The 27398-nt window shown below is 62.7% G+C and overlaps 1 protein-coding gene across 2 annotated transcripts in view; it reads right to left on the bottom strand.

Annotated features, from left to right (window-relative positions):
* Positions 1 to 26773, bottom strand: part of LOC122543799 (muscarinic acetylcholine receptor M1-like) — a 31535-nt gene extending 4762 nt beyond the window's left edge. The window contains exons 1-2 of one of the 2 annotated variants that reach the window (XM_087983835.1): positions 26673 to 26746; positions 24138 to 24211 (exon numbers count right to left, since the gene is read on the bottom strand). The gene's annotated coding sequence lies outside the window, so the exon portion shown is untranslated. Of the gene's footprint in view, positions 1 to 24137; positions 24212 to 26672 lie in introns of both variants that reach the window. The other variant, XM_087983834.1, reaches the window with a different exon arrangement.
* Positions 26774 to 27398: the final 625 nt, after the last annotated feature.

Genomic DNA, 27398 nt, shown 5'->3' with positions numbered 1-27398 from the left:
GCTGAGGGAGTGCCGCACTGTCGGAGGGTCAGTGCTGAGGGAGTGCCGCACTGTCGGAGGGTCAGTGCTGAGGGAGCGGGTACAATCAGAGGGTTAGTACTCGGAGTGCCACACTGTCGGAGGGTCAGTGCTGAGGGAGTGCTGCACTGTCGGAGGGTCAGCGCTGAGGGAGTGGGCACTGTCGGAGGGTCAGCGCTGAGGGAGTGCTGCACTGTCGGAGGGTCAGCGCTGAGGGAGTGCTGCACTGTCGGAGGGTCAGTGCTGAGGGAGTGGGCACTGTCAGAGGGTCAGCGCTGAGGGAGTGCTGCACTGTCGGAGGGTCAGCGCTGAGGGAGTGGGCACTGTCGGAGGGTCAGCGCTGAGGGAGTGCTGCACTGTCGGAGGGTCAGCGCTGAGGGAGTGCTGCACTGTCGGAGGGTCAGCGCTGAGGGAGTGGGCACTGTCGGAGGGTCAGCGCTGAGGGAGTGCTGCACTGTCGGAGGGTCAGCGCTGAGGGAGTGCTGCACTGTCGGAGGGTCAGTGCTGAGGGAGTGGGCACTGTCAGAGGGTCAGCGCTGAGGGAGTGCTGCACTGTCGGAGGGTCAGCGCTGAGGGAGTGGGCACTGTCGGAGGGTCAGCGCTGAGGGAGTGCTGCACTGTCGGAGGGTCAGCGCTGAGGGAGTGCTGCACTGTCGGAGGGTCAGCGCTGAGGGAGTGGGCACTGTCGGAGGGTCAGCGCTGAAGGAGTGCTGCACTGTCGGAGGGTCAGCGCTGAGGGAGTGGGCACTGTCGGAGGGTCAGCGCTGAGGGAGCGGGCACTGTCGGAGGGTCAGTGCTGAGGGAGTGGGTATAATCAGAGGGTTAGTACTCAGGGAGTGCCACACTGTCGGAGGGTCAGTGCTGAGGGAGTGGCACTGTCGGAGGCTCAGTGCTGAAGGAGTGGGCACTGTGGGAGGGTCAGTGCTGAGGGAGCGCCGCACTGTCGGAGGGTCAGTGCTGAGGGAGTGAGCACTGTGGGAGGGTCAGTGCTGAGGGAGCGCCGCACTGTCGGAGGGTCAGTGCTGAGGGAGTGGGCACTGTCGGAGGGTCAGTGCTGAGGGAGTGGGCACTGTGGGAGGGTCACTGCTGAGGGAGTGGGTATAATCAGAGGGTTAGTACTCGGAGTGCCACACTGTCGGAGGGTCAGTGCTGAGGGAGTGGGCACTGTCGGAGGGTCAGCGCTGAGGGAGTGCTGCACTGTCGGAGGGTCAGCGCTGAGGGAGTGGTGCACTGTCGGAGGGTCAGCGCTGAGGGAGTGGGCACTGTCGGAGGGTCAGCGCTGAGGGAGTGCTGCACTGTCGGAGGGTCAGCGCTGAGGGAGCGGGCACTGTCGGAGGGTCAGCGCTGAGGGAGTGCTGCACTGTCGGAGGGTCAGCGCTGAGGGAGTGCTGCACTGTCGGAGGGTCAGTGCTGAGGGAGTGGGCACTGTCAGAGGGTCAGCGCTGAGGGAGTGCTGCACTGTCGGAGGGTCAGCGCTGAGGGAGTGGGCACTGTCGGAGGGTCAGCGCTGAGGGAGTGCTGCACTGTCGGAGGGTCAGCGCTGAGGGAGTGCTGCACTGTCGGAGGGTCAGCGCTGAGGGAGTGGGCACTGTCGGAGGGTCAGCGCTGAAGGAGTGCTGCACTGTCGGAGGGTCAGCGCTGAGGGAGTGGGCACTGTCGGAGGGTCAGCGCTGAGGGAGCGGGCACTGTCGGAGGGTCAGTGCTGAGGGAGTGGGTATAATCAGAGGGTTAGTACTCAGGGAGTGCCACACTGTCGGAGGGTCAGTGCTGAGGGAGTGGCACTGTCGGAGGCTCAGTGCTGAAGGAGTGGGCACTGTGGGAGGGTCAGTGCTGAGGGAGCGCCGCACTGTCGGAGGGTCAGTGCTGAGGGAGTGAGCACTGTGGGAGGGTCAGTGCTGAGGGAGCGCCGCACTGTCGGAGGGTCAGTGCTGAGGGAGTGGGCACTGTCGGAGGGTCAGTGCTGAGGGAGTGGGCACTGTGGGAGGGTCACTGCTGAGGGAGTGGGTATAATCAGAGGGTTAGTACTCGGAGTGCCACACTGTCGGAGGGTCAGTGCTGAGGGAGTGGGCACTGTCGGAGGGTCAGCGCTGAGGGAGTGCTGCACTGTCGGAGGGTCAGCGCTGAGGGAGTGGTGCACTGTCGGAGGGTCAGCGCTGAGGGAGTGGGCACTGTCGGAGGGTCAGCGCTGAGGGAGTGCTGCACTGTCGGAGGGTCAGCGCTGAGGGAGCGGGCACTGTCGGAGGGTCAGTGCTGAGGGAGTGGGTATAATCAGAGGGTTAGTACTCAGGGAGTGTCACACTGTCGGAGGGTCAGTGCTGAGGGAGTGCCGCACTGTGGGAGAGTCAGTGCTGAGGGAGTGCCGCACTGTCGGAGGGTCAGTGCTGAGGGAGTGCCGCACTGTCGGAGGGTCAGTGCTGAGGGAGTGCCGCACTGTCGGAGGGTCAGTGCTGAGGGAGCGGGTACAATCAGAGGGTTAGTACTCGGAGTGCCACACTGTCGGAGGGTCAGTGCTGAGGGAGTGCTGCACTGTCGGAGGGTCAGCGCTGAGGGAGTGGGCACTGTCGGAGGGTCAGCGCTGAGGGAGTGCTGCACTGTCGGAGGGTCAGCGCTGAGGGAGTGCTGCACTGTCGGAGGGTCAGTGCTGAGGGAGTGGGCACTGTCAGAGGGTCAGTGCTGAGGGAGTGGGCACTGTCGGCGGGTCAGTGCTGAGGGAGTGGGCACTGTCAGAGGGTCAGTGCTGAGGGAGTGGGCACTGTCGGAGGGTCAGTGCTGAGGGAGTGCCGCACTGTGGGAGGGTCAGTGCTGAGGGAGTGCCGCACTGTGGGAGGGTCAGTGCTGAGGGAGTGGGCACTGTGGGAGGGTCCGTGCTGAGGGAGTGCCGCACTGTGGGAGGGTCAGTGCTGAGGGAGTGCCGCACTGTGGGAGGGTCCGTGCTGAGGGAGTGCCGCACTGTGGGAGGGTCAGTGCTGAGGGAGTGCCGCACTGTCGGAGGGTCAGTGCTGAGGGAGTGCCGCACTGTCGGAGGGTCAGTGCTGAGGGAGTGCCGCACTGTGGGAGGGTCAGTGCTGAGGGAGCGGGTACAATCAGAGGGTTAGTACTCGGATTGCCGCACTGTTGGAGTGTCACGTGCTGAGGGAGTGCTGCACTGTCGGAGGGTCAGCGCTGAGGGAGTGGGCACTGTCGGAGGGTCAGCGCTGAGGGAGTGCCGCACTGTCGGAGGGTCAGCGCTGAGGGAGTGGGCACTGTCGGAGGGTCAGCGCTGAGGGAGTGCCGCACTGTCGGAGGGTCAGTGCTGAGGGAGTGGGCACTGTCGGAGGGTCAGTGCTGAGGGAGTGCCGCACTGTGGGAGAGTCAGTGCTGAGGGAGTGCCGCACTGTCGGAGGGTCAGTGCTGAGGGAGTGCCGCACTGTCGGAGGGTCAGTGCTGAGGGAGTGCCGCACTGTGGGAGGGTCAGTGCTGAGGGAGCGGGTACAATCAGAGGGTTAGTACTCGGATTGCCGCACTGTTGGAGTGTCACGTGCTGAGGGAGTGCTGCACTGTCGGAGGGTCAGCGCTGAGGGAGTGGGCACTGTCGGAGGGTCAGCGCTGAGGGAGTGCTGCACTGTCGGAGGGTCAGCGCTGAGGGAGTGGGCACTGTCGGAGGGTCAGCGCTGAAGGAGTGCTGCACTGTCGGAGGGTCAGCGCTGAGGGAGTGGGCACTGTCGGAGGGTCAGCGCTGAGGGAGCGGGCACTGTCGGAGGGTCAGTGCTGAGGGAGTGGGTATAATCAGAGGGTTAGTACTCAGGGAGTGCCACACTGTCGGAGGGTCAGTGCTGAGGGAGTGGCACTGTCGGAGGCTCAGTGCTGAAGGAGTGGGCACTGTGGGAGGGTCAGTGCTGAAGGAGTGGGCACTGTCGGAGGGTCAGTGTTGAGGGAGTGGGCACTGTGGGAGGGTCAGTGCTGAGGGAGCGCCGCACTGTCGGAGGGTCAGTGCTGAGGGAGTGGGCACTGTGGGACGGTCAGTGCTGAGGGAGTGGGCACTATGGGAGGGTCAGTGCTGAGGGAGCAGGCACTGTCGGAGGGTCTGTGCTGAGGGAGTGCCGCGCTGTCGGAGGGTCAGTGCTGAGGGAGTGCCGCGCTGTCGGAGGGTCAGTGCTGAGGGAGTGCCGCGCTGTCGGAGGGTCAGTGCTGAGGGAGTGCTGCGCTGTGGGAGGGTCAGTGCTGAGGGAGTGCCGCACTGTGGGAGGGTCAGTGCTGAGGGTGTGCCGCACTGTGGGAGGGTCAGTGCTGAGGGAGTGCCGCACTGTGGGAGGGTCAGTGCTTAGGGAGTGCCGCACTGTGGGAGGGTCAGTGCTGAGGGAGTGGGCACTGTCGGAGGGTCAGTGCTGAGGGAGTGCCGCACTGTCGGAGGGTCAGTGCTGAGGGAGTGGGCACTGTGGGAGGGTCAGTGCTGAGGGAGTGCCGCACTGTGGGAGGGTCAGTGCTGAGGGAGTGCCGCACTGTTGGAGGGTCCGTGCTAAGGGGGTGCCGCACTGTCGGAGGGTCAGTGCGGAGGGAGTGCCGCACTGTCGGAGGGTCAGTGCTGAGGGAGTGGGCACTGTGGGAGGGTCAGTGCTGAGGGAGTGGGCACTGTCGGCGGGTCAGTGCTGAGGGAGTGCCGCACTGTGGGAGGGTCAGTGCTGAGGGAGTGCCGCACTGTGGGAGGGTCAGTGCTGAGGGAGTGGGCACTGTGGGAGGGTCCGTGCTGAGGGAGTGCCGCACTGTGGGAGGGTCAGTGCTGAGGGAGTGCCGCACTGTGGGAGGGTCAGTGCTGAGGGAGTGGGCACTGTGGGAGGGTCCGTGCTGAGGGAGTGCCGCACTGTGGGAGGGTCCGTGCTGAGGGAGTGCCGCACTGTGGGAGGGTCAGTGCTGAGGGAGTGCCGCAGTGTCGGAGGGTCAGTGCTGAGGGAGTGCCGCACTGTCGGAGGGTCAGTGCTGAGGGAGTGGGCACTGTCGGAGGGTCAGTGCTGAGGGAGTGCCGCACTGTGGGAGAGTCAGTGCTGAGGGAGTGCCGCACTGTCGGAGGGTCAGTGCTGAGGGAGTGCCGCACTGTCGGAGGGTCAGTGCTGAGGGAGTGCCGCACTGTCGGAGGGTCAGTGCTGAGGGAGCGGGTACAATCAGAGGGTTAGTACTCGGAGTGCCACACTGTCGGAGGGTCAGTGCTGAGGGAGTGCTGCACTGTCGGAGGGTCAGCGCTGAGGGAGTGGGCACTGTCGGAGGGTCAGCGCTGAGGGAGTGCTGCACTGTCGGAGGGTCAGCGCTGAGGGAGTGCTGCACTGTCGGAGGGTCAGTGCTGAGGGAGTGGGCACTGTCAGAGGGTCAGCGCTGAGGGAGTGCTGCACTGTCGGAGGGTCAGCGCTGAGGGAGTGGGCACTGTCGGAGGGTCAGCGCTGAGGGAGTGCTGCACTGTCGGAGGGTCAGCGCTGAGGGAGTGCTGCACTGTCGGAGGGTCAGCGCTGAGGGAGTGGGCACTGTCGGAGGGTCAGCGCTGAAGGAGTGCTGCACTGTCGGAGGGTCAGCGCTGAGGGAGTGGGCACTGTCGGAGGGTCAGCGCTGAGGGAGCGGGCACTGTCGGAGGGTCAGTGCTGAGGGAGTGGGTATAATCAGAGGGTTAGTACTCAGGGAGTGCCACACTGTCGGAGGGTCAGTGCTGAGGGAGTGGCACTGTCGGAGGCTCAGTGCTGAAGGAGTGGGCACTGTGGGAGGGTCAGTGCTGAGGGAGTGCCGCACTGTGGGAGGGTCAGTGCTGAGGGAGTGCCGCACTGTGGGAGGGTCAGTGCTGAGGGAGTGCCGCACTGTGGGAGGGTCAGTGCTGAGGGAGTGCCGCACTGTGGGAGGGTCAGTGCTGAGGGAGTGGGCACTGTCGGAGGGTCAGTGCTGAGGGAGTGCCGCACTGTCGGAGGGTCAGTGCTGAGGGAGTGGGCACTGTCGGAGGGTCAGTGCTGAGGGAGTGGGCACTGTGGGAGGGTCAGTGCTGAGGGAGTGGGTATAATCAGAGGGTTAGTACTCGGAGTGCCACACTGTCGGAGGGTCAGTGCTGAGGGAGTGGGCACTGTCGGAGGGTCAGCGCTGAGGGAGTGCTGCACTGTCGGAGGGTCAGCGCTGAGGGAGTGGTGCACTGTCGGAGGGTCAGCGCTGAGGGAGTGGGCACTGTCGGAGGGTCAGCGCTGAGGGAGTGCTGCACTGTCGGAGGGTCAGCGCTGAGGGAGCGGGCACTGTCGGAGGGTCAGTGCTGAGGGAGTGGGTATAATCAGAGGGTTAGTACTCAGGGAGTGTCACACTGTCGGAGGGTCAGTGCTGAGGGAGTGGCACTGTCGGAGGGTCAGTGCTGAAGGAGTGGGCACTGTGGGAGGGTCAGTGCTGAGGGAGCGCCGCACTGTCGGAGGGTCAGTGCTGAGGGAGTGGGCACTGTCGGAGGGTCAGTGCTGAGGGAGTGGGCACTGTGGGAGGGTCAGTGCTGAGGGAGCGCCGCACTGTCGGAGGGTCAGTGCTGAGGGAGTGGGCACTGTGGGAGGGTCAGTGCTGAGGGAGCGCCGCACTGTCGGAGGGTCAGTGCTGAGGGAGTGGGCACTGTCGGAGGGTCAGTGCTGAGGGAGTGGGCTCTGTGGGAGGGTCAGTGCGAAGGGAGTGGGCACTATGGGAGGGTCAGTGCTGAGGGAGCGGGCACTGTCGGAGGGTCTGTGCAGAGGGAGTGCCGCGCTGTCGGAGGGTCAGTGCTGAGGGAGTGCCGCGCTGTCGGAGGGTCAGTGCTGAGGGAGTGCCGCGCTGTCGGAGGGTCAGTGCTGAGGGAGTGCCGCGCTGTGGGAGGGTCAGTGCTGAGGGAGTGCCGCGCTGTGGGAGGGTCAGTGCTGAGGGAGTGCCGCGCTGTGGGAGGGTCAGTGCTGAGGGAGTGCCGCACTGTCGGAGGGTCAGTGCTGAGGGAGTGCCGCACTGTGGGAGGGTCAGTGCTGAGGGAGTGCCGCACTGTGGGAGGGTCAGTGCTGAGGGAGTGCCGCACTGTGGGAGGGTCCGTGCTGAGGGAGTGCCGCACTGTGGGAGGGTCAGTGCTGAGGGAGTGGGCACTGTGGGAGGGTCAGTGCTGAGGGAGTGCCGCACTGTGGGAGGGTCAGTGCTGAGGGAGTGCCGCACTGTCGGAGGGTCAGTGCTGAGGGAGTGGGCACTGTCGGAGGGTCAGTGTTGAGGGAGTGGGCACTGTGGGAGGGTCAGTGCTGAGGGAGCGCCGCACTGTCGGAGGGTCAGTGCTGAGGGAGTGGGCACTGTGGGAGGGTCAGTGCTGAGGGAGCGCCGCACTGTCGGAGGGTCAGTGCTGAGGGAGTGGGCACTGTCGGAGGGTCAGTGCTGAGGGAGTGGGCTCTGTGGGACGGTCAGTGCTGAGGGAGTGGGCACTATGGGAGGGTCAGTGCTGAGGGAGCAGGCACTGTCGGAGGGTCTGTGCTGAGGGAGTGCCGCGCTGTCGGAGGGTCAGTGCTGAGGGAGTGCCGCGCTGTCGGAGGGTCAGTGCTGAGGGAGTGCTGCACTGTCAGAGGGTCAGTGCTGAGGGAGTGCCGCGCTGTCGGAGGGTCAGTGCTGAGGGAGTGCCGCGCTGTGGGAGGGTCAGTGCTGAGGGAGTGCCGCGCTGTGGGAGGGTCAGTGCTGAGGGAGTGCCGCGCTGTGGGAGGGTCAGTGCTGAGGGAGTGCCGCACTGTGGGAGGGTCAGTGCTGAGGGAGTGGGCACTGTGGGAGGGTCAGTGCTGAGGGAGTGGGCACTGTGGGAGGGTCAGTGCTGAGGGAGTGCCGCACTGTGGGAGGGTCAGTGCTGACGGAGTGCCGCACTGTGGGAGGGTCCGTGCTGAGGGAGTGCCGCACTGTGGGAGGGTCAGTGCTGAGGGAGTGCCGCACTGTGGGAGGGTCAGTGCTGAGGGAGTGCCGCACTGTCGGAGGGTCAGTGCTGAGGGAGTGGGCACTGTGGGAGGGTCAGTGCTGAGGGAGTGGGCACTGTGGGAGGGTCAGTGCTGAGGGAGTGGGCACTGTGGGAGGGTCAGTGCTGAGGGAGTGCCGCACTGTGGGAGGGTCAGTGCTGAGGGAGTGCCGCACTGTGGGAGGGTCCGTGCTGAGGGAGTGCCGCACTGTGGGAGGGTCAGTGCTGAGGGAGTGCCGCAGTGTCGGAGGGTCAGTGCTGAGGGAGTGGGCACTGTCGGAGGGTCAGTGCTGAGGGAGTGGGCTCTGTGGGAGGGTCAGTGCGAAGGGAGTGGGCACTATGGGAGGGTCAGTGCTGAGGGAGCGGGCACTGTCGGAGGGTCAGTGCTGAGGGAGTGCCACACTGTCGGAGGGTCAGTGCTGAGGGAGTGCCGCGCTGTGGGAGGGTCAGTGCTGAGGGAGTGCCGCGCTGTGGGAGGGTCAGTGCTGAGGGAGTGCCGCGCTGTGGGAGGGTCAGTGCTGAGGGAGTGCCGCACTGTGGGAGGGTCAGTGCTGAGGGAGTGCCGCACTGTGGGAGGGTCAGTGCTGAGGGAGTGCCGCAGTGTCGGAGGGTCAGTGCTGAGGGAGTGCCGCATTATGGGAGGGTCAGTGCTGAGGGAGTGGGCACTGTGGGAGGGTCAGTGCTGAGGGAGTGCCGCACTGTGGGAGGGTCAGTGCTGAGGGAGTGCCGCACTGTGGGAGGGTCCGGCTGAGGGAGTGCCGCACTGTGGGAGGGTCCGTGCTGAGGGAGTGCCGCACTGTGGGAGGGTCAGTGCTGAGGGAGTGCCGCACTGTGGGAGGGTCAGTGCTGAGGGAGTGCCGCACTGTGGGAGGCTCAGTGCTGAGGGAGTGCCGCACTGTGGGAGGCTCAGTGCTGAGGGAGTGCCGCACTGTGGGAGGGTCAGTGGTGAGGGTGTCGGAGGGTCAGTGCTGAGGGAGTGCCGCACTGTCGGAGGGTCAGTGCTTAGGGAGTGCCGCGCTGTCGGAGGGTCAGTGCTGAGGGAGTGGGCACTGTCGGAGGGTCAGTGCTGAGGGAGTGCCGCACTGTCGGAGGGTCAGTGCTGAGGGAGTGCCGCACTGTCGGAGGGTCAGTGCTGAGGGTGTGCCGCACTGTCGGAGGGTCAGTGCTGAGGGAGTGGGCACTGTCGGAGGGTCAGTGCTGAGGGAGTGCCGCACTGTCGGAGGGTCAGTGCTGAGGGAGTGAAGCGCTGTCGGAGGGTCAGTGCTGAGGGAGTGCCGCACTGTCGGAGGGTCAGTGCTGAGGAAGTGCCGTACTGTCGGAGGGTCAGTGCTGAGGGAGAGCCGCACTGTGGGAGGGTCAGTGCTGAGGGAGTGCCGCAGTGTCGGAGGGTCAGTGCTGAGGGAGTGCCGCACTGTCGGAGGGTCAGTGCTGAGGGAGTGCCGCACTGTCGGAGGGTCAGTGCTGAGGGAGTGCCGCACTGTCGGAGGGTCAGTGCTGAGGGAGTGGGCACTGTCGGAGGGTCAGTGCTGAGGGAGTGCCGCGCTCTCGGAGGGTCAGTGCTGAGGGAGTGGGCACTGTCGGAGGGTCAGTGCTGAGGGAGTGCCGTGCTGTCGGAGGGTCAGTGCTGAGGGAGTGCCGCACTGTGGGAGGGTCAGTGCTGAGGGAGTGCCGCACTGTGGGAGGGTCAGTGCTGAGGGAGTGCCGCACTGTGGGAGGGTCAGTGCTGAGGGAGTGCCGCACTGTGGGAGGGTCAGTGCTGAGGGAGTGCCGCACTGTGGGAGGGTCAGTGCTGAGGGAGTGCCGCACTGTGGGAGGGTCAGTGCTGAGGGAGTGCCGCACTGTGGAAGGGTCAGTGCTGAGGGAGTGGGCACTGTGGGAGGGTCAGTGCTGAGGGAGTGGGCACTGTGGGAGGGTCAGTGCTGAGGGAGTGCCCCACTGTCGGAGGGTCAGTGCTGAGGGAGTGGGCACTGTCGGAGGGTCAGTGCTGAGGGAGTGCCGCACTATCGGAGGGTCAGTGCTGAGGGAGTGCAGCGCTGTCGGAGGGTCAGTGCTGAGGGAGTGCCGCACTGTCGGAGGGTCAGTGCTGAGGGAGTGCCGCACTGTCGGAGGGTCAGTGCTGAGGGAGAGCCGCACTGTGGGAGGGTCAGTGCTGAGGGAGTGCCGCAGAGTCGGAGGGTCAGTGCTGAGGGAGTGCCGCGCTGTCGGAGGGTCAGTGCTGAGGGAGTGCAGCGCTGTCGGAGGGTCAGTGCTGAGGGAGTGCCGCACTGTCGGAGGGTCAGTGCTGAGGGAGTGCCGCACTGTCGGTGGGTCAGTGCTGAGGGAGAGCCGCACTGTGGGAGGGTCAGTGCTGAGGGAGTGCCGCAGAGTCGGAGGGTCAGTGCTGAGGGAGTGCCGCACTGTCGGAGGGTCAGTGCTGAGGGAGTGCCGCGCTGTCGGAGGGTCAGTGCTGAGGGAGTGGGCACTGTCGGAGGGTCAGTGCTGAGGGAGTGCCGCACTGTCGGAGGGTCAGTGCTGAGGGAGTGGGCACTGTCGGAGGGTCAGTGCTGAGGGAGTGCCGCACTGTCGGAGGGTCAGTGCTGAGGGAGTGCCGTGCTGTCGGAGGGTCAGTGCTGAGGGAGTGCCGCACTGTGGGAGGGTCAGTGCTGAGGGAGTGCCGCACTGTCGGAGGGTCAGTGCTGAGGGAGTGCCGCACTGTCGGAGGGTCAGTGCTGAGGGAGTGCCGCACTGTCGGAGGGTCAGTGCTGAGGGAGTGCCGCACTGTGGGAGGGTCTGTGCTGAGGGAGTGGGCACTGTCGGAGGGTGAGTGCTGAGGGAGTGCCGCACTGTCGGAGGGTCAGTGCTGAGGGAGTGGGCACTGTCGGAGGGTGAGTGCTGAGGGAGTGCCACACTGTCGGAGGGTCAGTGCTGAGGGAGTGCCGCGCTGTGGGAGGGTCAGTGCTGAGGGAGTGCCGCGCTGTGGGAGGGTCAGTGCTGAGGGAGTGCCGCGCTGTGGGAGGGTCAGTGCTGAGGGAGTGCCGCACTGTGGGAGGGTCAGTGCTGAGGGAGTGCCGCACTGTGGGAGGGTCAGTGCTGAGGGAGTGCCGCAGTGTCGGAGGGTCAGTGCTGAGGGAGTGCCGCATTATGGGAGGGTCAGTGCTGAGGGAGTGGGCACTGTGGGAGGGTCAGTGCTGAGGGAGTGCCGCACTGTGGGAGGGTCAGTGCTGAGGGAGTGCCGCACTGTGGGAGGGTCCGGCTGAGGGAGTGCCGCACTGTGGGAGGGTCCGTGCTGAGGGAGTGCCGCACTGTGGGAGGGTCAGTGCTGAGGGAGTGCCGCAGAGTCGGAGGGTCAGTGCTGAGGGAGTGCCGCGCTGTCGGAGGGTCAGTGCTGAGGGAGTGCAGCGCTGTCGGAGGGTCAGTGCTGAGGGAGTGCCGCACTGTCGGAGGGTCAGTGCTGAGGGAGTGCCGCACTGTCGGTGGGTCAGTGCTGAGGGAGAGCCGCACTGTGGGAGGGTCAGTGCTGAGGGAGTGCCGCAGAGTCGGAGGGTCAGTGCTGAGGGAGTGCCGCACTGTCGGAGGGTCAGTGCTGAGGGAGTGCCGCGCTGTCGGAGGGTCAGTGCTGAGGGAGTGGGCACTGTCGGAGGGTCAGTGCTGAGGGAGTGCCGCACTGTCGGAGGGTCAGTGCTGAGGGAGTGGGCACTGTCGGAGGGTCAGTGCTGAGGGAGTGCCGCACTGTCGGAGGGTCAGTGCTGAGGGAGTGCCGTGCTGTCGGAGGGTCAGTGCTGAGGGAGTGCCGCACTGTGGGAGGGTCAGTGCTGAGGGAGTGCCGCACTGTCGGAGGGTCAGTGCTGAGGGAGTGCCGCACTGTCGGAGGGTCAGTGCTGAGGGAGTGCCGCACTGTCGGAGGGTCAGTGCTGAGGGAGTGCCGCACTGTGGGAGGGTCTGTGCTGAGGGAGTGGGCACTGTCGGAGGGTGAGTGCTGAGGGAGTGCCGCACTGTCGGAGGGTCAGTGCTGAGGGAGTGGGCACTGTCGGAGGGTGAGTGCTGAGGGAGTGCCACACTGTCGGAGGGTCAGTGCTGAGGGAGTGCCGCGCTGTGGGAGGGTCAGTGCTGAGGGAGTGCCGCGCTGTGGGAGGGTCAGTGCTGAGGGAGTGCCGCGCTGTGGGAGGGTCAGTGCTGAGGGAGTGCCGCACTGTGGGAGGGTCAGTGCTGAGGGAGTGCCGCACTGTGGGAGGGTCAGTGCTGAGGGAGTGCCGCAGTGTCGGAGGGTCAGTGCTGAGGGAGTGCCGCATTATGGGAGGGTCAGTGCTGAGGGAGTGGGCACTGTGGGAGGGTCAGTGCTGAGGGAGTGCCGCACTGTGGGAGGGTCAGTGCTGAGGGAGTGCCGCACTGTGGGAGGGTCCGGCTGAGGGAGTGCCGCACTGTGGGAGGGTCCGTGCTGAGGGAGTGCCGCACTGTGGGAGGGTCAGTGCTGAGGGAGTGCCGCACTGTGGGAGGGTCAGTGCTGAGGGAGTGCCGCACTGTGGGAGGCTCAGTGCTGAGGGAGTGCCGCACTGTGGGAGGCTCAGTGCTGAGGGAGTGCCGCACTGTGGGAGGGTCAGTGGTGAGGGTGTCGGAGGGTCAGTGCTGAGGGAGTGCCGCACTGTCGGAGGGTCAGTGCTTAGGGAGTGCCGCGCTGTCGGAGGGTCAGTGCTGAGGGAGTGGGCACTGTCGGAGGGTCAGTGCTGAGGGAGTGCCGCACTGTCGGAGGGTCAGTGCTGAGGGAGTGCCGCACTGTCGGAGGGTCAGTGCTGAGGGTGTGCCGCACTGTCGGAGGGTCAGTGCTGAGGGAGTGGGCACTGTCGGAGGGTCAGTGCTGAGGGAGTGCCGCACTGTCGGAGGGTCAGTGCTGAGGGAGTGAAGCGCTGTCGGAGGGTCAGTGCTGAGGGAGTGCCGCACTGTCGGAGGGTCAGTGCTGAGGAAGTGCCGTACTGTCGGAGGGTCAGTGCTGAGGGAGAGCCGCACTGTGGGAGGGTCAGTGCTGAGGGAGTGCCGCAGTGTCGGAGGGTCAGTGCTGAGGGAGTGCCGCACTGTCGGAGGGTCAGTGCTGAGGGAGTGCCGCACTGTCGGAGGGTCAGTGCTGAGGGAGTGCCGCACTGTCGGAGGGTCAGTGCTGAGGGAGTGCCGCACTGTCGGAGGGTCAGTGCTGAGGGAGTGGGCACTGTCGGAGGGTCAGTGCTGAGGGAGTGCCGCGCTCTCGGAGGGTCAGTGCTGAGGGAGTGGGCACTGTCGGAGGGTCAGTGCTGAGGGAGTGCCGTGCTGTCGGAGGGTCAGTGCTGAGGGAGTGCCGCACTGTGGGAGGGTCAGTGCTGAGGGAGTGCCGCACTGTGGGAGGGTCAGTGCTGAGGGAGTGCCGCACTGTGGGAGGGTCAGTGCTGAGGGAGTGCCGCACTGTGGGAGGGTCAGTGCTGAGGGAGTGCCGCACTGTGGGAGGGTCAGTGCTGAGGGAGTGCCGCACTGTGGGAGGGTCAGTGCTGAGGGAGTGCCGCACTGTGGAAGGGTCAGTGCTGAGGGAGTGGGCACTGTGGGAGGGTCAGTGCTGAGGGAGTGGGCACTGTGGGAGGGTCAGTGCTGAGGGAGTGCCCCACTGTCGGAGGGTCAGTGCTGAGGGAGTGGGCACTGTCGGAGGGTCAGTGCTGAGGGAGTGCCGCACTGTCGGAGGGTCAGTGCTGAGGGAGAGCCGCACTGTGGGAGGGTCAGTGCTGAGGGAGTGCCGCAGAGTCGGAGGGTCAGTGCTGAGGGAGTGCCGCGCTGTCGGAGGGTCAGTGCTGAGGGAGTGCAGCGCTGTCGGAGGGTCAGTGCTGAGGGAGTGCCGCACTGTCGGAGGGTCAGTGCTGAGGGAGTGCCGCACTGTCGGTGGGTCAGTGCTGAGGGAGAGCCGCACTGTGGGAGGGTCAGTGCTGAGGGAGTGCCGCAGAGTCGGAGGGTCAGTGCTGAGGGAGTGCCGCACTGTCGGAGGGTCAGTGCTGAGGGAGTGCCGCGCTGTCGGAGGGTCAGTGCTGAGGGAGTGGGCACTGTCGGAGGGTCAGTGCTGAGGGAGTGCCGCACTGTCGGAGGGTCAGTGCTGAGGGAGTGGGCACTGTCGGAGGGTCAGTGCTGAGGGAGTGCCGCACTGTCGGAGGGTCAGTGCTGAGGGAGTGCCGTGCTGTCGGAGGGTCAGTGCTGAGGGAGTGCCGCACTGTGGGAGGGTCAGTGCTGAGGGAGTGCCGCACTGTCGGAGGGTCAGTGCTGAGGGAGTGCCGCACTGTCGGAGGGTCAGTGCTGAGGGAGTGCCGCACTGTCGGAGGGTCAGTGCTGAGGGAGTGCCGCACTGTGGGAGGGTCTGTGCTGAGGGAGTGCCGCACTGTCGGAGGGTCAGTGCTGAGGGAGTGCCGCACTGTGGGAGGGTCTGTGCTGAGGGAGTGGGCACTGTCGGAGGGTCAGTGCTGAGGGAGTGGGCACTGTCGGAGGGTCAGTGCTGAGGGAGTGCCGCACTGTCGGAGGGTCAGTGCTGAGGGAGTGCCGCACTGTCGGAGGGTCAGTGCTGAGGGAGTGCCGCACTGTCGGAGGGTCAGTGCTGAGGGAGTGGGCACTGTCGGAGGGTCAGTGCTGAGGGAGTGCTGCACTGTCAGAGGGTCAGTGCTGAGGGAGTGGGCTCTGTCAGAGGGTCAGTGCTGAGGGAGTGGGCTCTGTCAGAGGGTCAGTGCTGAGGGAGTGGGCACTGTCAGAGGGTCAGTGCTGAGGGTGTGCCGCACTGTCGGAGGGTCAGTGCTGAGGGAGTGCCGCACTGTCAGAGGGTCAGTGCTGAGGGTGTGCCGCACTGTCGGAGGGTCAGTGCTGAGGGAGTGCCGCGCTGTCGGAGGGTCAGTGCTGAGGGTGTGCCGCACTGTCGGAGGGTCCGTGCTGAGGGAGTGCCGCACTGTCGGAGGGTCAGTGCTGAGGGAGTGCCGCACTGTCGGAGGGTCCGTGCTGAGGGAGTGCCGCACTGTCGGAGGGTCAGTGCTGAGGGTGTGCCGCACTGTCGGAGGGTCCGTGCTGAGGGAGTGCCGCACTGTCAGAGGGTCAGTGCTGAGGGTGTGCCGCACTGTCGGAGGGTCAGTGCTGAGGGAGTGGGCACTGTCGGAGGGTCAGTGCTGATGGAGTGGGCACTGTCGGAGGGTCAGTGCTGAGGGAGTGGGCACTGTCGGAGGGTCAGTGCTGAGGGTGTGCCGCACTGTCGGAGGGTCAGTGCTGAGGGTGTGCCGCACTGTCGGAGGGTCAGTGCTGAGGGTGTGCCGCACTGTCGGAGGGTCAGTGCTGAGGGTGTGCCGCACTGTCGGATTTGCTGTCTTTCAGATGTAAGATTGAACTGAGACCTATTCGGGGGTGGGTCCATGTGTATTAGGCCCCATGGTCACAAAGGGGCGAAGAGGACGGTGGGGGCCTCACCAGGGTCCTGGCGCCAATATTTATCCCTGTACTGATATCACAACACCCTGATGTTCTGGGTCATCCCACATCGCTGAGTATGGGGTCTTGCTATGCAATGGTTGGCTGCTGTGTTTCAGTTGAAAGGCAAAGGAAAACTGAGGAGCAGTTCCGGGGCCCAAGCTCCAGGCTCACCGTGAAGACTGAAGAACAAGCCCTAGCAAACAGAATAATCTCCCTTTGCCAGGTATCTCTCACCTCTTCACAGCAGCCACAGGCCAACTGGTACGTTCACTGCAAAGTCTCTCTGTTACTGCTTAAAGCCACAGCTTACAACAACTGGCGAGGAAGAATAAACTGGCTCGCTTCGGGTTTTCAGGAGCTTACTGGTTTTTAAACTAGGCTTTTTCTCATTTCAGTCCACAACATTGGAATAGTCAGACATAGTCTATACAGAGGGGAAAGAGAACAGGCCAGTGATCCTGCAGCCCATCGCTATCCTTTGGGAACGTCGCGTGTGTGATAAGGATCGGAATCTTGCTATGATGCCCCAGGCAGTGGAACAGTCAGACAACATTCTGAGTAAACATGGGTTCAGACAGAAACCGAAAGACCAACTCCAAGCAGGATCCATGTTCGATACATGTTTACGTGTTCGATAGTCACCAGAGAGCTGTGTAAAACCCGTTAGACAGGAAACCCAGCCTATCCTTCAGAAGAGCTTCAGAAACGTTCGCTCCTGGTTAGTGGGGGGGGGGGGAGTCAAAACAAACTCAGATACTTCCTCCCTGAGCCAGCCCAACTTCACTCCCTTCCCCCCCCCCACCACCCCCCCGGACTGACATTCCCCACCCCCAGACCCACAGTGCCCACTCCCTCAGTGCTGACCCTCCGACAGTGCCCGCTCCCTCAGCACTGACCCTCTGACAGTGCCCGCTCCCTCAGCACTGACCCTCCGACAGTGCCCACTTCCTCAGCACTGACCCTCCGACAGTGCCCACTTCCTCAGCACTGACCCTCCGACAGTGCCCACTCCCTCAGCACTGACCCTCTGACAGTGCCCACTCCCTCAGCACTGACCCTCCGACAGTGCGGCACTCCCTCAGCACTGACCCTCCGACAGTGCGGCACTCCCTCAGCACTGACCCTCTGACAGTGCGACACTCCCTCAGCACTGACCCTCCAACAGTGCCCACTCCCTCAGCACTGACCCTCCAACAGTGCCCACTCCCTCAGCACTGACCCTCCGACAGTGCCCACTCCCTCAGCACTGACCCTCCGACAGTGCTCACTCCCTCAGCACTGACCCTCCGACAGTGCGGCACTCCCTCAGCACTGACCCTCCAACAGTGCGGCACTCCCTCAGCACTGACCCTCCGACAGTGCGACACTCCCTCAGCACTGACCCTCTGACAGTGCGACACTCCCTCAGCACTGACCCTCTGACAGTGCGACACTCTCTCATCATAGGCCTTTAGTATATTTGTGTTTCTCTCCATGTCTGACACCCCCTCCCCTCCCAGTCTATCCAGCCCTTGCTCTGTAACTCGGTAACCCGCACAAAACTGCTCCTTCCACAATGTCGACCCTGGTGTCCTGTACTCGGCGGGAGCACACCTGTGTTTGTTTCCGAAACAGGTTTGGTATCTTGTTGGTATCACAGACCCAGTCAGAGACAGCAGGATGGTGGTTACACATCCAGGATGTAGGCACATGCTGCTCAGGAACTGTAAACATCAGGATTGAGGGCACGTGACTCCTTCCTCAGTCCCACTCCACCCTTTCCCCCTCACTGTCTCCCCCTCCACCCTCCCACCTCACTGTCTCCCCCTCCATCCTCCCCCCTCACTGTCTCCCCCTCCATCCTGCCCCTCACTGTCTCCCCCTCCATCCTGCCCCTCACTGTCTCCCCCTCCATCCTGCCCCTCACTGTCTCCCCCTCCATCCTGCCCCTCACTGTCTCCCCCTCCATCCTGCCCCTCACTGTCTCCCCCTCCATCCTCCCCCTCACTGTCTCCCCCCCCATCCTCCCCCTCACTGTCTCCCCCTCCATCCTCCCCCTCACTGCCCCTCCATCCTCCCCCTCACTGTCTCCCCCTCACTGTCTCCCCCTCCCCCCTCACTGTCTCCCCCTCGATCTTTCCCCCTCACTGTCTCCCCCTCGATCTTTCCCCCTCACTGTCTCCCCCTCGATCTTTCCCCCTCACTGTCTCCCCCTCAATCTTCCCCCCTCACTGTCTCCCCTCCCCCTTCACTGTCTCCCCCTCGATCTTCCCCCCTCACTGTCTCCCCTCCCCCCTCACTGTCTCCCCTCCCCCTCACTGTCTCCCCCTCGATCCTCCCCCTCACTGTCTCCCCCTCGATCCTCCCCCTCACTGTCTCCCCCTCGATCCTCCCCCTCACTGTCTCCCCCTCCGTCCTCCCCCCACTGTCTCCCCCTCCGTCCTCCCCCCTCACTGTCTCCCCCTCCGTCCTCCCCCTCACTGTCTCCCCTCCCCCTCACTGTCTCCCCCTCCATCTTCCCCCCTCACTGTCTCCCCCTCCATCCTGCCCCTCACTGTCTCCCCCTCCATCCTCCCCCTCACTGTCTGCCCCTCCATCCTCCCCCCTCACTGTCTGCCCCTCCATCCTCCCCCCTCACTGTCTCCCCCTCCATCCTCCCCCCTCACTGTCTCCCCCTCCATCCTCCCCCTCACTGTCTCCCCCTCCATCCTCCCCCCTCACTGTCTGCCCCTCCATCCTCCCCCTCACTGTCTCCCCCTCCATCCTCCCCCTCACTGTCTCCCCTCCCCCTCACTGTCTCCCCTCCCATCCTCCCCCTCACTGTCTCCCCCTCCATCTTCCCCCCTCACTGTCTCCCCTCCCCCTTCACTGTCTCCCCCTCGATCTTCCCCCCTCACTGTCTCCCCTCCCCCCTCACTGTCTCCCCTCCCCCTCACTGTCTCCCCCTCCATCCTCCCCCTCACTGTCTCCCCCTCGATCCTCCCCCTCACTGTCTCCCCCTCGATCCTCCCCCTCACTGTCTCCCCCTCCGTCCTCCCCCCACTGTCTCCCCCTCCGTCCTCCCCCCTCACTGTCTCCCCCTCCGTCCTCCCCCTCACTGTCTCCCCTCCCCCTCACTGTCTCCCCCTCCATCTTCCCCCCTCACTGTCTCCCCCTCCATCTTCCCCCCTCACTGTCTCCCCCTCCATCCTGCCCCTCACTGTCTCCCCCTCCATCCTCCCCCTCACTGTCTGCCCCTCCATCCTCCCCCCTCACTGTCTGCCCCTCCATCCTCCCCCCTCACTGTCTCCCCCTCCATCCTCCCCCCTCACTGTCTCCCCCTCCATCCTCCCCCTCACTGTCTCCCCCTCCATCCTCCCCCCTCACTGTCTCCCCTCCCCCTCACTGTCTCCCCTCCCATCCTCCCCCTCACTGTCTCCCCCTCCATCTTCCCCCCTCACTGTCTCCCCCTCCATCCTCTCCCCTCACTGTCTCCCCCTCCATCCTCCCCCCTCACTGTCTGCCCCTCCATCCTCCCCCCTCACTGTCTCCCCCTCCATCCTCCCCCCTCACTGTCTCCCCCTCGATCCTCCCCCTCACTGTCTCCCCCTCGATCCTCCCCCTCACTGTCTCCCCCTCGATCCTCCCCCTCACTGTCTCCCCCTCGATCCTCCCCCTCACTGTCTCCCCCTCCGTCCTCCCCCCTCACTGTCTCCCCCTCCGTCCTCCCCCTCACTGTCTCCCCTCCCCCTCACTGTCTCCCCCTCCATCTTCCCCCCTCACTGTCTCCCCCTCCATCCTGCCCCTCACTGTCTCCCCCTCCATCCTCCCCCTCACTGTCTGCCCCTCCATCCTCCCCCCTCACTGTCTGCCCCTCCATCCTCCCCCCTCACTGTCTCCCCCTCCATCCTCCCCCCTCACTGTCTCCCCCTCCATCCTCCCCCTCACTGTCTCCCCCTCCATCCTCCCCCCTCACTGTCTGCCCCTCCATCCTCCCCCTCACTGTCTCCCCCTCCATCCTCCCCCTCACTGTCTCCCCTCCCCCTCACTGTCTCCCCTCCCATCCTCCCCCTCACTGTCTCCCCCTCCATCTTCCCCCCTCACTGTCTCCCCTCCCCCTTCACTGTCTCCCCCTCGATCTTCCCCCCTCACTGTCTCCCCTCCCCCCTCACTGTCTCCCCTCCCCCTCACTGTCTCCCCCTCCATCCTCCCCCTCACTGTCTCCCCCTCCATCCTCCCCCTCACTGTCTCCCCCTCGATCCTCCCCCTCACTGTCTCCCCCTCCGTCCTCCCCCCACTGTCTCCCCCTCCGTCCTCCCCCCTCACTGTCTCCCCCTCCGTCCTCCCCCTCACTGTCTCCCCTCCCCCTCACTGTCTCCCCCTCCGTCCTCCCCCCTCACTGTCTCCCCCTCCGTCCTCCCCCTCACTGTCTCCCCTCCCCCTCACTGTCTCCCCCTCCATCTTCCCCCCTCACTGTCTCCCCCTCCATCTTCCCCCCTCACTGTCTCCCCCTCCATCCTGCCCCTCACTGTCTCCCCCTCCATCCTCCCCCTCACTGTCTGCCCCTCCATCCTCCCCCCTCACTGTCTGCCCCTCCATCCTCCCCCCTCACTGTCTCCCCCTCCATCCTCCCCCCTCACTGTCTCCCCCTCCATCCTCCCCCTCACTGTCTCCCCCTCCATCCTCCCCCCTCACTGTCTCCCCTCCCCCTCACTGTCTCCCCTCCCATCCTCCCCCTCACTGTCTCCCCCTCCATCTTCCCCCCTCACTGTCTCCCCCTCCATCCTCTCCCCTCACTGTCTCCCCCTCCATCCTCCCCCCTCACTGTCTGCCCCTCCATCCTCCCCCCTCACTGTCTCCCCCTCCATCCTCCCCCCTCACTGTCTCCCCCTCCATCCTCCCCCTCACTGTCTCCCCCTCCATCCTGCCCCTCACTGTCTCCCCCTCCATCCTCCCCCTCACTGTCTCCCCCTCCATCCTCCCCCTCACTGTCTCCCCCTCCATCCTCCCCCCTCACTGTCTCCCCCTCCATCCTCCCCCCTCACTGTCTGCCCCTCCATCCTCCCCCTCACTGTCTCCCCCTCCATCCTCCCCCTCACTGTCTCCCCTCCCATCCTCCCCCTCACTGTCTCCCCCTCCATCTTCCCCCCTCACTGTCTCCCCCTCCATCCTCTCCCCTCACTGTCTCCCCCTCCATCCTCCCCCTCACTGTCTCCCCCTCCATCCTCCCCCCTCACTGTCTCCCCCTCCATCCTCCCCCCTCACTGTCTCCCCCTCCATCCTCCCCCCTCACTGTCTCCCCCTCCATCCTCCCCCCTCACTGTCTCCCCCTCCATCCTCTCCCCTCACTGTCTCCCCTCCCCCTCACTGTCTCCCCCTCCATCCTCCCCCTCACTGTCTCCCCCTGCATCCTCTCCCCTCACTGTCTCCCCCTCCATCCTCTCCCCTCACTGTCTCCCCCTCCATCCTTCCCCCTCACTCTCTCCCCCTCCATCCTCCCCCCTCACTGTCTCCCCCTCCATCCTCCCCCCTCACTGTCTCCCCCTCCCCCCTCACTGTCTCCCCCTCCCCCCTCACTGTCTCCCCCTCCATCCTCTCCCCTCACTGTCTCCCCCTCCATCCTCCCCACTCACTGTCTCCCCCTCCCCACTCACTGTCTCCCCCTCCATCCTCCCCCTCACTGTCTCCCCCTCCATCCTCCCCCCTCACTGTCTCCCCCTCCATCCTCCCCCTCACTGTCTCACCCTCCCCCCTCACTGTCTCCCCCTCCATCCTCCCCCCTCACTGTCTCCCCCTCCATCCTCCCCCCTCACTGTCTCCCCCTCCACCCTCCTCGCTGTAATTCCCTTCTGGAGCAGGGCTGGTGGTGGTTGGGTTGGGGGTAGTTTCTGTTGTGCCGGGGTATATCAGTGTCTGAATGTCAGTGGCTGCTGTTGGCTGCGTGTCTCCTTGTGTGTGTGTGTGTGTCACTCGTTGCTGTGTGCCCGGTGCTGAGCTGAGTTTCCCAGGGTGTCCTGAGGAGGGGAGTGACAGTTGTGTGTCATTGAACAACCCCCCGACCACCCTTCCTCGGTTGGTGGGAAATCCCTGCCATCTGTGTCAGCTCCACCAGCTGCTCCCATGAGTCAAATGTGAGCGTATGAGGGGTTGGCCATTTCAACCTGATCTCCTTGTGTTTCAAATTCCACCTGCCCATCTCCTCCGTGATGGCCTTTGACCCCCCCTACCTCACCAGGAATTTCTCAACTTTCTCCTTCAGAGTAGTCACTGACTTTCCTCCCCGCCTCCTGAGGTCAAAACATTCCAGGGCTGCGCAACGCCCAGAATGAAGGTATTTCTCCTCCTCTCTGTCCTGAGGTGGTAAGTCCTCATTTTAAACCCGTGTCCCATCGTCTCCTTGTGCAGACCATTCACCATCTTATACCTTTCAGTCAGATCACCTCACACTCTCCCAACCTGCAGTGAGAACCAGCCCGGTCTGTCTAATTGTTCCTCATTAAATCACTTCCCCCCCCCCCCCCCCCCCATTCCAGGTTTTGATCCAGTAAAGCTCCTTTGAAACTTAACAGCGTTCCTTAGATCCCGAGCTGCTCGGAGTATTCCCTACCTCGCCTACCCAATGCTCCATGTAACCAAACTGTCTGTCTAGCTTCGATCCCTCTCTGAGTAAAAGATCTTATCATTCCTGATGAAGGGCTTATGCCCAAAACGTGGCTTCTCCAGCACCACACTCGGGACTCTGATCTCCAGCACCTGCCGTCCTCACGGTCCCCTCACGTTCTATTCAGCCTGGTTACTCAGTGAAGGGAGCAGATTCTCGAAAGCTGTGTTTTCAGCCAGTGCCTCCAGGTCCACCTCTCTGCGATTGGGAAGGGGGCTGCGGTGCAGTGAGGGATGGGCTGGAGCACAGTGAGGGATGGGCAGAGGTACGGTGAGGGATGGGCTGAGGTACGGTGAGGGATGGGCTGAGGTACGGTGAGGGATGGGCTGAGGTACGGTGAGGGATGGGCTGAGGTACGGTGAGGGATGGGCCGGGGTACGGTGAGGGATGGGCTGAGGTACGGTGAGGGATGGGCCGGGGTACAGTGAGGGATGGGCCGGGGCACGGTGAGGGATGGGCCGGGGCACGGTGAGGGATGGGCCGGGGCACGGTGAATTGTCAGCTGGGAACCGGCCCAGCTCCCTGAACACAAAGGACAAACAGGGCCGGAGTTACAGCATGTCGCCAAACTGCATTCCTCCCTCATCAGCCTGACGTGGAAACCTCTGAACAAGCTGCTTCCAAGAAGCCTGTTTTCTTTTAAAACCGCGAGCTGGTGGGAGGAGATGTTCAGACTCACGAGGAACTCTCAACATGTCGTTGGAATGTCAGGGAAACTTTGGGAAAAGGGGTGTATGCAGAGAGAGTGTGGGGGTGGGGGCTGTTAGGGATTTATTGGGAATGGGGGAATCATTTCTTTGAGCTCACACAGAGGGTTGGGCCCAATGGCCTGTCCGGGTGTAACTCTCTCCTGAGCGAGCATCTGGCCTCTCTGCAGACTGACATGAGGGAGGGAGGGAGGGGTGTGGTTCATCTGCTGGGACAGGACTGCTACACCACTCTCCTGCCCACCCCATCTATACTGAGGACCCTCTTATCCCACAATCCCAGCCAGTGGGACCCCCCCCACCTCGATCGACCCACCCACACACACACTGCTCCCCTCCCCTCACTAGTCATAGAGACGTACAGCACGGAAACAGACCCTTCAGTCCAACCCGTCCATGCTGACCCAGATATCCCAACCCAATCTAGTCCCACCTGCCAGCACCCGGCCCATATCCCTCCAAACCCTTCCTATTCATATACCCATCCAAATGCCTTTTAAATGTTGCAATTACACCAGCCTCCACCACTTCCTCTGGCAGCTCATTCCATACACGTACCACCCTCTGTGTGAAAAAGTTGCCCCTTAGGTCTCTTTTATATCTTTCCCCTCTCACCCTAAACCTATGCCCTCTAGCTCTGGACTCCCTGACCCCAGCGAAAAGACTTTGCCTATTTATCCTATCCATGCCCCTCATGATTTTATAAATCTCTATAAGGTCACCCCTCAGCCTCTGACGCGTCAGGGAAAACAGCCCCAGCCTGTTCAGCCTCTCCCTGTAGCTCAAATGTCCTTGTAAATCTTTTCTGAACCCTTTTAAGTTTCACAACATCTTTCCGATAGGAAGGAGACCAGAATTGCACACAATATTCCAACAGTGGCCTAACCAATATCCTGTACAGCCGCAACATGACCTCCCAACTCCTGTACTCGGTACTCTCACCAATAAAGGAAAGCATACCAAACGCCTTCTTCACTATCCTATCTACCTGTGACTCCACTTTCAAGGAGCAATGAACCTGCACTCCAAGGTCTCTTTGTTCAGCAACACTCCCCAGGACCTTACCAGTAAGTGTATAAGTCCTGCTAAGATTTGCTTTCCCAAAATGCAGCACCTCACATTTATCTGAATTAAACTCCATCTGCCACTTCTCAGCCCATTGGCCCATCTGATCAAGATCCTGTTGTAACCTGAGGTAACCCTCTTCGCTGTCCACTACACCTCCAATTTTGGTGTCATCTGCAAACTTACTAACTGTACCTCTTATGCTCACGTCCAAATTATTTATGTAAATGACAAAAAGTAGAGGGCCCAGCACCGATCCTTGTGGCACTCCACTGGTCACAGGCCTCCAGTCTGAAAAACAACCCTCCACCACCACCCTCTGTCTTCTACCTTTGAGCCAGTTCTGTATCCATTTGGCTAGCTCCCCCGAGATCCAATCTCATCTCACCTTGTCAAATGCCTTGCTGAAGTCCATATAGATCACATCTACCGCTCTGCCCTCATCAATCTTCTTTGTTATTTCTGTAAAAAAACTCAATCAAGTTTCTGAGACGTGATTTCCCACGCACAAAGCCATGTTGACTATCCCTAATCAGTCCTTGCCTTTCCAAATACATGTACATCCTGTCCCTCAGGATTCCCTCCAACAACCTGCCCACCACCGAGGTCAGGCTCACTGGTCTATAGTTCCCTGGCTTGTCTTTACCGCCCTTCTTAAACAGTGGCACCACGTTTGCCAACCTCCAGTTTTCCTGCACCTCACCTGTGACTATCGATGATACAAATATCTCAGCAAGAGGCCCAGCAATCACTTCTCTAGCTTCCCACAGAGTTCTCGGGTACACCTGATCAGGCCCTGGGGATTTATCCATCTTTGTGTTTTAAGATGTCCTCTTCTGTCATTTTCAAGATACCTGATACTTTTGAAGATCTCACTAATTATTTCCCAAAGTTCTCTCCCGTTAATGTCCTTTTCTCAGTAAATGCTGATGCCAAATATTTGTTTAGTATCTGCCCTGTCTCCTGTGGCTCCACACAAAGGCCGCCTTGCTGATCTTTGAGGGGCCCTATTCTCTCCCTCGTCACCCTTTTGTCCTTAATGTATTTGTAAAAACCCTTTGGATTCTCCTTAATTCTATTTGCCAAAGCTATCTCCCCTCACCAACACACACCCTCACAGAGACGTGGGGTGGAACCACGCAGATAATCATCTGAGGCTGCAACTGAACCCAGGTCTCCAGTGGTGCCTGGCAGAAGCAGTGCTAACCACTGACTCACCGCACTGCACCTGATTTCCAGGTTAACTTTTAGATCTGGTCTATCCTTTCCAACACTATCTCAAAACTAATAGAATTATAGTCACGGGCCCCAAAGTGCTCCCCCACTGACACCACAGTCACATGCACTGCCTTATCTCCCAAGAGTTGATCGTGTTTTGCACTTTCTCTGGTCGGTACATCCTGAATCAGATCATTATCTGATAAATCTTTAACAAAATCACTGTTATCACTTCATCAATCCCCTGACTCCTCACTGGGAATACTGCACAAGGCTATGGGAGCACTTCCCAACGTTCCATATCCACAAACTCTCCCGATCTCTGTAACCCCCTCCAACCCCCACACCCCCTCCCTATCTCTGTGACCTTCTCCAGCCACTACACCCCCTCCCTATCTCTGTAACCCCCTCCAGCCCCTACTCCCCCTCCCTATCTCTGTAACCCCCTCCAGCCCCTACACCCCCTCCTTATCTCTGTCACCCTCTCCAGCCCCTACACTCCCTCCCTCTCTCTGTAACCCCCTCCGGCCCCTACACTCCCTCCCTATCTCTGTAACCCCCTCCAGCCCCTACACCCCCTCCCTATCTCTGTAACCCCCTCCAGCCCCTACTCCCCCTCCCTATCTCTGTCACCCCCTCCAGCCCCTACACCCCCTCCCTATCTCTGTCACCCCCTCCAGCCCCTACACCTCCCTATCTCTGTCATCCCCTCCAGCCCCTCCCTATCTCTTTAACTCCCCTACAGCCCCTCCCTCTCTCTGTAACCCCCTCCGCCCCTACACTCCCTCCCTATCTCTGTCACCCCCTCCAGCCCCTACTCCCCCTCCCTATCTCTGTAACCCCCTCCGGCCCCTACACCTCCTCCCTATCTCTGTAACCCCCTCCAGCCCCTACACCCCCTCCCTATCTCTGTCACCCCCTCCAGCCCCTACACCCCCTCCCTATCTCTGTAACCCCCTCCAGCCCCTACTCCCCCTCCCTATCTCTGTCACCCCCTCCCTATCTCTGTCACCCTCTCCAGCCCCTACACTCCCTCCCTCTCTCTGTAACCCCCTCTGGCCCCTACACCCCCTCCCTATCTCTGTAACCCCCTCCAGCCCCTACTCCCCCTCCCTATCTCTGTAACCCCCTCCAGCCCCTACTCCCCCTCCCTATCTCTGTCACCCCTTCCAGCCCCTATACTCCCTCCCTATCTCTGTAACCCCCTCCGGCCCCTACACCTCCTCCCTATCTCTGTAACCCCCTCCAGCCCCTACACCCCCTCCCTATCTCTGTAACCCCCTCCAGCCCCTACACCCCCTCCCTATCTCTGTCACCCCCTCCAGCCCCTCCCTATCTCTGTAACCCCCTACACCCCCTCCCTATCTCTGTAACCCCCTCCAGCCCCTACACCCCTCCCTATCTCTGTAACCCCCTCCAGCCCCTACACCCCCTCCCTATCTCTGTCATCCCCTCCAGCCCCTCCCTATCTCTGTAACCCCCTACACCCCCTCCCTATCTCTGTAACCCCCTCCAGCCCCTACACCCCTCCCTAACTCTGTAACCCCCTCCAGCCCCTACACCCCCTCCTTAAAACTGACCTTCCTGATCTCTCGCCTGCCCCTGAGATCCTGCAACTTGACTCAGAGTGGGATTCTACCTGAGTGATGTTCCTGAGTTTGTTTTATCACATCAAAGGTGCTAGGTAAATGCACAATGTTGTTACCTGAGGAATTGAGTCTGTCCTGTCTGACACGGTGTCGCTGGAGGTGGATGTAAATCCCTGTAGATTTGCCGAAGTGGCAGGAACAGTGTGAGGCAGGTGGAATGCCCAGTGCTGAGTGGGCTGTGAACAGCAGCTGGTCGTGCAGGGCAGCAGCGTCAATGGACTGGGTGGGGCTTCACATCACCTCCCTCCAAGTGACACCAATTCAGCTCCAGGAAATGGCCATCATTTAACCACAGGAGACAGATGGACTGACAGGTACAAACAACACACCCTCACCGACACACACTCACCAACACACACTCACCAACACACACTCACTAACACACACCATCCCTCACCAACACCCCCTCACCAACACCCCCTCACCAACACCCCCTCACCAACACACACCAACACCCCCTTCACCAACACCCCCTCACCAACACACACCAACACCCCCTTCACCAACACCCCCTCACCAACACCCCCTCACCAACACCCCCTCACCAACACACACCAACACCCCCTTCACCAACACCCCCTTCACCAACACCCCCTCACCAACACCCCCTCACCAACACACACCAACACCCCCTCACCAACACCCCCTCACCAACACCCCCTCACCAACACACACCAACACCCCCTTCACCAACACCCCCTCACCAACACACACCAACACCCCCTTCACCAACACCCCCTCACCAACACTCACCAACACCCCCTCACCAACACCCCCTCACC

The sequence above is a fragment of the Chiloscyllium plagiosum genome, unplaced genomic scaffold (genome assembly GCF_037043375.1).
Source record: "Chiloscyllium plagiosum isolate Xiang-an unplaced genomic scaffold, Cpla_swu_hap1 HiC_scaffold_46, whole genome shotgun sequence".
Lineage (NCBI taxonomy): Eukaryota > Metazoa > Chordata > Chondrichthyes > Orectolobiformes > Hemiscylliidae > Chiloscyllium > Chiloscyllium plagiosum.
This window is presented reverse-complemented; position numbering and strand designations above follow the sequence as displayed.